Here is an 8,734-nt window from a genome sequence, read left to right on the forward strand (position 1 = left end):
AGAAACTGTGGTACATATACACAATGGAATATTATGCAGCTGTCAGGAGAGATGAAGTCATGAAATTTTCCTATACATGGATGTACACAGAATCTATTATGCTGAGTGAAATAAGTCAGAGAGAGAGAGAAAAACGCAGAATGGTCTCACTCATCTATGGGTTTTAAGAAAAATGAAAGACATTCTTGCAATAATAAATTTCAGACACAAAAGAGAAAAGAGCTGGAAGTTTCAGCTCACCTCAGGAAGCTCACCACAAAGAGTGATGAGTTTAGTTTGAGAAATAACTACATTTTGAACTGTCCTAATATTGAGAATGTATGAGGGAAATGCAGAGCCTGTTTAGAGTATAGGCAGGGGTCGGGTGGGGAGGAGGGAGATTTGGGACATGGGTGATGGGAATGTTGCACTGGTGATGGGTGGTGTTCCTTTTATGACTGAAACCCAAACACAATCATGTATGTAATCAAGGTGTTTAAATAAAAAAAAAAAGAAGTTTACTGTAGAGAACAATATAAAAAAAAAAAAGCTCTGAGCAGAAAGATTATAGGAAAAGTTTTTATAGGGGAAGGATGTGGAGATTCCTAACAATCCTGCAACTATTACCATGATTACTTAATCTGAAGTAATTACACGCTGAAGGATTGCTCTTTATTAAAGCATTAAAGGCTCAACCAGGGCTGAAACTGGGCTGAAACACATGAGATGTGTAAATCATATAATCTGAGGAGGCTCTCAGACAAGCAAGCACAGGGAAATACTGACATTGAGAGTCACCTTATTTTTCCAGGCCTAATACCTAACTTCTGGGTCTCAGCCCTGATCCAAGTCAAAGCTGTGACTCATTCATTTATGAATCTTTAAAAACAAAATTCTAACAAGTTTACTTATTTGGATATCTTTTATGGAGAAGCAAACAACAGCTCTCTCTCTCTCTCTGACTAGATAGGAGAGAGGAATGGGATTTGTAAAAATAGTAAAAATTGTTGATTTACCAGGCCTGGGGCAGGTAAGCCTTGCCTTTACAATACCCACGTCTCACCTATGTCCCTGTTAATTGGCACTATGTCCCTCCCTACTATTCTTTAGTCCTTCAGCATATACATGCCAGCTTTTCTGTAAAGCAAACTCTGTCAGATGCTGCCTTACTGTCTGACTATCTTAGCAGGAAGCAATTGAGTTTTTGATGGAAACAATGAGCAATAATGCCTTCAGGAAAGGCATGCTGTTGAAGAAATCACTAAAGGAAGGGGTATGCCTGCAGGTGAGATTGAGAAAAGGAATCAGCCACCTGGCTCTTAAGAGAAGAGGGATTATAGAGAAATGCCCTGTAGGGTGTTATTCTGTGTTCAAATGTGTGCAGTGCAGGCCTCTGGACAGCAAAGTCATAGTTATCACAGCTTCTGATCACAGATATTAAAAAAAGAATAGTTCTTTCTAAGTCTTTACTGGATCCCTGAGAATGTGATTAAATCCTGATATCTGAGAACAAGAATGTGCCTCTATCATTTCAAAATAGCAATAAGATCATGGTGATTGGGGGCATAATGAGAAGAGGGAGAAAAGGAGAAGAGAGTCAGGGGAGGTTTCAATATGGAAAGTATAAAAGAACAAGTGGTCTTGATTCTTTGACTAATATATTTAACTTGAGTTTTTGTAGCTTAAAACTTAAGCCAAGTATCCATCTTCATCTTGAATTTGCTGGTACTCGGTGCTTAAAATTATGATTTTAGAAGGTTGCCTACAATTTTGGATGGTGGAAAAAAAGTCACATGAATTGGCAGCAAGAGTAGGTTTTGGGCAAAGGATACATCTCAGTGCCCACTTCGGCAGTACATATACTAAAATTGGAACAATACAGAGATTAGCATGGCCCCTGCGCAAGGATGACACGCAAATTAGTGAAGTGTTCCAAATTAAAAAAAATAAATAAAAATAAAAAGGGCACCCCCAAAAAACTGTGAACTAGAGGCAGCAAAAGAGCTCCGCTTTGCTTCGTGGCTGTACACTCTTTCTAACCAATGAACCCCACCACAACACGCAGGAAAAATCACACTACAGGCGTGACAATGGGGAAACCTGGCAGGCAAACACCGTGCACAAAGAATGAAGATCATAGTTCAGATGACCTAAAAAATTCCAACCATCTGATTAACCTCTCAAATAAGGAACTTAAAATAGAAATGTGGAAGATGTTTGTAGAACTCAAAAAAGCATAGATCAATCTGAACAGAACACAAAGACAGAAATCAGAAAACTCCAAACTGAAATAACAGATTTGAAAAACATGGTAGCTCAACTGAAAACTTCAATGGATAGCCTTGCCAGCAGAGTAACAGCAGCTGAGTAGAGATTCGAAGTACTAGAAGATGAGATGCAGAAAAACTTAACACAGCAGAAGAAATTGGAAAAGAACCTTAAGACAAATGATCAGGCAATGGAAAAATACTCAAGGAACAGATGAAAATAGAAGTCTTTGATAAACTCAACAGAAACAACATAAGAATTATTGGAGTCCCAGAGACCCAGGTAGGAGATCTCCAGGAAGAATCAACTGTCAAAGACATCATCAAAGAGATACTCCCAGAGTTAAAGACTACATGCAATCAAATCCTGCATGCCTGAAGAGTACCAGCTAAAAGAGACCCAAAGAAAAACACCCCAAGACACATCCTTCTTACAATGACAAGTCCCACAGATATAGAATACTGAAAGCAGCAAGATCAAAAAGGAAACTTACATTCAAAGGAGCATCCCTAAGACATACAGCAGACATGTCACAAGAAAATCTCAAGGCCAGAAGACAGTGTGGGATATTGTGACAAGACTGAATAAAATGAATGCCTCATCAAGAATACTGCACCCAGCCCGATTCACATTCAGGATTGAAGAAGAATACATGGCTTCATGGATAAACAACAGCTCAGAACTTCACAGATGAAAAACCAGCCTTAAAGAAAAAACTAACAGGTCTACTTTAAGACAAGAGAGACCAACAAACACAGCAAACTTATCTACAAAGGTGACATTAAATCCTATGACAAACATCTCCCTCAATGTCAATGGACTAAATTCACCAATTAAAAGACACAGAGTGGCAAAATGGGTCAAAAAGATGAATCCAACCTTCTCCTCCCTACAAGAAACATACCTAAATAGTCAGAACAAACATAGACTCAAAATCAAAGGCCAGAGAGAAATCATCCAAGCAAACAACACCCTTAAAAAAGCTGGGGTGGCCACATTAATATCTGATGACTACAACTTTATACTCAGAAAAGTGGTAAGGGACAAAGATGGACACTATGTACTAATCAAGGGATATGTGCAACAGGAAGAAATCAGACTATTAAAAATATATGCACCCAATGAGAGACCAGCAGATTATCTAATATAGTTACTGACAAATCTGAAAGAAGACATCAATAATAACACAATAATTGTGGGAGAGCTTAACATGGCCCTATCAACACTTGATAGGTCAACCAGACTGAAACCCAACAAAAACATACTAGCCCAGAAAAGTGTAATGGAAGAAAGAAGACTAGTGGATATATATAGGACATTCCATCCCAAAAAATCCTGGATAAACATTCTTCTCTAATGTACATGGGTCATTCTCCAGGATAGACTACATGCTAAAACATGAAACATACCTCCATAAAATCAAGAGGATATAAATCTGGCAGGCTACCCTTGCTGACCACAAGGCTCTGAAATTAGATGTGAACTATAAAGGCACACAAAAGAAAAACTTTAACAATTGGAAATTAAACACCACGCTACTGAACAACCAGTGGTTCCGAGATGAAATCAAAGAGGAAATCAAAACTTTCCTGGAAACAAATGATGATGAAGACACAAACTGCCAGAATCTATGGGACACAGCAAAAGCAGTCCTTTAGAGGAAAATTTATAGCTCTATAAGCACACATCAGGAAGGAAGAAGGGGCATACCTGAATAACTTAATGATGCAGCACATAAAATTAGAAAATTACCAACAAAAAGAACCAAAAATAGGGAGACAGAAGGAAATAACAAAGCTAAAAGCAGAAATCAATGAAGTGGAAAACCAAAAAACAATCCGAAAGATCAACAAAAGCAGAAGTTGGTTCTTTGAAAAAAAAAATAAACAAGATTGATAGACAATTGGCAAAACTCACAAAGAAAGAGAGAGAGAAACTTGATAACCTATATTAGAAATAAAAAGTGGGAGATCACAACAGATATTGCAGAGATCCAAAGGGTAATCAGAGACTTCTTTGAGAAACTTTATGCTACTAAACATGAGAACCTAGAAGAAATGGATAAATTCCTGGACACTTATAACTTTATACACAGTTAAGTAAGGAGGATGTAGCATATCTAAACACCCCCATAACTATTGAGGAAATTGAAACTGTAATCAAACATCTGTCCAAAAAGAAAAGCCCAGGCCCAGATGGATTTCCTAATGAATTCTTTTCAAACCTTTCAAGAGGAGCTACTACCAATCCTAGCCAGGCTCTTCCATGAAATGAAAAAAAACGGGAACACTCCCAAACAGCTTTATGAAGCCAACATCACCTTGATACCAAAACCAGACAGAGATGCTTCCAAAAAAAGAAAATTACAGACCAATATCCCTGATAAATACAGATGCAAAGATCTTCAACAAGATCCTGGCAAATAGGATCCAATACATCATTAAGAAGATCATATACTACGACCAAGTAGGTTTCATCCCAGAAATGCAAGGATGGTTTAACATCCATATATATATCAACATCATAAAAACATCAACAAGAAGAAAAATAAAAATGATATGATCATATCAATAGACGCAGAGAAAGCATTTGATAAGGTCCAACACCCATTCTTTTTTTTTTTTTTTTTTTTTTTTTTTTTTTTTTTTTTTTTTTTTTTGGTTTTTGGGCCACACCCGGTGACGCTCAGGGGTTACTCCTGGCTATGCGCAGAAGTCGCTCCTGGCTTGGGGGACCATATGGGACGCCGGGGGATCGAACCGCGGTCCGTCCGAGGCTAGCGCAGGCAAGGCAGGCACCTTACCTTTAGCGCCACCGCCCGGCCCCAACACCCATTCTTTATCAAAACTCTCAGCAAGATGGGAATGAAAGGAACCTCTCTCAACTTAGTTGAAGCCATCTACCAAAAGCCAATGCAAATGTTATCCTCAATGGAAAAAAAACTAAAAGCCTTTCCTCTAAAGTCTGGTACAAGACAAGGCTGTGCACTCTCACCACTCCTCTTCAACATAGTACTGGAAGTACTTGCTATAGCAATCAGGCAAGAAAACGATATCAAGGGAATCCAGATAGGAAAGGAAGAAGTTAAGCTCTCATTGTCTGCAGATGACATGATACTCTACTTAAAAAACCCTAAAGACTCTACCAAAAAGCTTCTAGAAACAATAGACTCATATAGCAAGGTGGCAGGCTACAAAATTAACACATAGAAATCAATGGATTTTTTTTTATCTTTATTTAAACACCGTGATTACAAACATGATTATAGTTGTATGATTACAGTCATGTAAAGAGCACCCCCCTTCACCGGTGCAACATTCCCACCACCAATTTCCCAGATCTCCCTCCTCCCTACCCCCCTACACCTGTACTCGAGACAGGCTTTCTACTTCCCTCATTCATTCACATTGTTATGATAGTTTTCAGTGTAGTCATCTCTCCAACTGCACTCATCACTCTATGTGATGAGCTTCATGTCATGAGCTGCACCTACCAGCCCTCATCTCTCTTGTCTCTGAGATACTGATAAAAATGTCTTTCATTTTTCTTAAAGCCCATAGATGAGTTGAAACCATTCTGCGTCTTTCTCTCTCCCTCTGACTTACTTCACTCAGCATAATAGATTCCATGTACATCCATGTATTGGAAAATTTCATGACTTCATCTCTCCTGATGGCTGCATAGTATTCCATTGTGTATATGTACCACGGTTTCTTCAGCCACTCATCTGTTGAAGGGCATCTTGGTTGTTTCCAGAGTCTGGCTATTGTAAATAGTGCTGCAATGAATATAGGAGTAAGGAAGGGATTTTTGTATTGTATTTTTGTGTTTCTTGGGTATATTCCTAGGAGTGGTATAGCTGGATCGTATGGAAGCTCAATTTCCAGTTTGTGAAGGAATCTCCATATCGCTTTCCATAAAGGTTGTACTAGACAGCATTCCCACCAGCAGTGAAAAAGAGTTCCTTTCTCTCCACATCCCCGCCAGCACTGCTTGTTTTCCTTTTTTGTGATGTGTGCCAATCTCAGTGGCGTGAGGTGGTACCTCATATAGTTTTGATTTGCATCTCCCTGACGATTAGTGATGTTGAACATCTTTTCATGTGCCTTTTGGCCATTTGCCTTTCTTCTTTTTCAAAGTGTCTGTTCATTTCTTCTCCCCATTTTTTGATGGGGTTAGTTGTTTTTTTCTTGTATAGTTCTGTCAGTACCTTGTAAATTTTGGATATTAGCCCTTTATCTGATGTGTATTGGGTGAATAATTTCTCCCACTCAGTGGGTGGCCTTTGTATTCTGGGCACTATTTCCTTTGAGATGCAGAAGCTTTTCAGCTTAATATAGTCCCATCTGTTTATCTCTGCTTCCACTTGCTTGGAAAGTGCCGTCTCCTCCTTAAAGATGCCTTTAGTCTCAATGTCCTGGAGTGTTTCACCTACATGTTGTTCTATATACCTTATAGTTTCAGTTCTGATATCAAGGTCTTTAATCCATTTGGATTTTACCTTTGTACATGGTGTTAGCTGTGGGTCTGAGTTCGCTTTTTTGCAAGTGGCTAACCAGTTGTGCCAACACCACTTGTTGAATAGGCTTTCCCTGCTCCATTTAGGATTTCTTGCTCCTTTATCAAAAACAAGGTGGTTATATGTCTGAGGAACCTTCTCTGACTACTCAAGCCTATTCCACTGATCTGAGGGTCTGTTTTTATTCCAATACCATGCTGTTTTTATAACTGTTGCTTTGTAATACAACTTAAAATTGGGGAAAGTAATGCCTCCCATATTCCTTTTCCCAAGGAGTGCTTTAGCTATTCGAGGTTGTTTGTTGTTCCAGATGAATTTCAGAAGTATTTGATCCACTTCTTTGAAAAATGTCATGGGTATCTTTAGAGGAATCGCGTTAAATCTGTACAATGCTTTTGGAAGTATTGCCATTTTAATGATGTTGATCCTGCCAATCCATGAGCATGGTATGTGTTTCCATTTCCGCGTGTCCTCTCTTATTTCTTGGAGCAGTGTTTTGTAGTTTTCTTTGTATAGATCCTTCACATCTTTAGTCAGGTTGACTCCAAGATATTTGAGTTTGTGTGGAACTAATGTGAATGGGATTGTTCTCTTAATGTCCATTTCTTCCCTATCATTATTAGTGTATAAAAAGGCCATTGATTTTTGTGTGTTAATTTTGTATCCTGCCACTTTGCTATACAAATCTATTATTTCTAGAAGCTTTTTGGTAGAGTCTTTAGGGTTTTCTAAGTAGAGTATCATGTCATCTGCAAACAGTGAGAGCTTGACTTCTTCCTTTCCTATCTGGATTCCCTTGATATCTTTTTCTTGCCTAATCGCTATAGCAAGTACTTCCAGTGCTATGTTGAATAGGAGTGGTGAGAGAGGACAGCCTTGTCTTGTACCAGAATTTAGAGGAAAGGATTTTAGTTTTTCTCCATTGAGGATAATATTTGCCACTGGCTTCTGGTAGATGGCTTTGACTATATTGAGAAAGGTTCCTTTTATTCCTATCTTGCTGAGAGTTTTCATCAAGAATGGGTGTTGAACCTTATCAAATGCTTTTTCTGCATCTATTGATATGACCATGTGATTTTTATTTTTGTTGTTGTTTATGTTGTGTATTATATTGATAGATTTACGGATGTTAAACCATCCTTGCATTCCTGGGATGAAACCTACTTGATCAAAGTGAATGATCTACTTGATGAGGCACTGGATCCTGTTCGCCAGGATTTTGTTGAGGATCTTTGCATCTGTGTTCATCAGGGATATTGGTCTGTAATTTTCTTTTTTGGCAGCATCTCTATCAGGTTTTGGTATTAAGGTGATGTTGGCTTCATAAAAGCTATTTGGAAGTATTCCTGTTTTTTCGATTTCATAAAAGAGCCTGGCCAGAATTGGTAGTAGTTCCTCTTGAAAGGTCTGAAAGAATTCATTCGTGAATCCATCAGGGCCTGGGCTTTTGTTTTTGGGTAAATTTTTGATTACAGTTTTAATTTCCTCAATAGTGATGGGGGTGTTTAGATATGCTACCTCTTCTTTATTCAACCGTGGAAGGTTATATGAGTTCAGAAATTTATCCATTTCTTCCAGGTTCTCATATTTAGTGGCATAGAGTTTCTCAAAGTATTCTCTGAATACCCTTTGAATCTCTGCAGTATCTGTAGTGATCTCCCCCTTTTCATTTCTAATACGCGTTATCAAGTTTCTCTCTTTCTTTTGTTTTGTGAGTTTTGCCAATGGTCTATCAATCTTGTTTATTTTTTCAAAGAACCAACTTCTGCTTTCGTTGATCTTTCGGATTGTTTTTTGGGTTTCCACTTCGTTGATTTCTGCTCTCAGCTTTGTTATTTCCTTCTGTCTCCCTATTTTTGGGTCCTTTTGTTGAGCACTTTCTAGTTCTATTAGCTGTGTCATTAAGCTACTCAGGTAAGCTCCTTCTTCCTTCCTGATGTGTGCTTGCAAAGCTATAAATTTTCCTCT

At 38.4% G+C, this 8,734-nt stretch overlaps 1 non-coding gene across 1 annotated transcript; it reads left to right on the forward strand.

Annotated features, from left to right (window-relative positions):
* The first annotated feature begins 1,817 nt into the window (after positions 1-1,817).
* LOC126009694 (U6 spliceosomal RNA) lies at positions 1,818-1,921 on the forward strand. The gene has a single exon (XR_007495912.1). It is a non-coding gene; the product is annotated as a U6 spliceosomal RNA (small nuclear RNA).
* The last annotated feature ends 6,813 nt before the right edge of the window (positions 1,922-8,734 follow it).

The sequence above is a fragment of the Suncus etruscus genome, chromosome 5 (assembly GCF_024139225.1).
Source record: "Suncus etruscus isolate mSunEtr1 chromosome 5, mSunEtr1.pri.cur, whole genome shotgun sequence".
NCBI classification, from domain to species: domain Eukaryota; kingdom Metazoa; phylum Chordata; class Mammalia; order Eulipotyphla; family Soricidae; genus Suncus; species Suncus etruscus.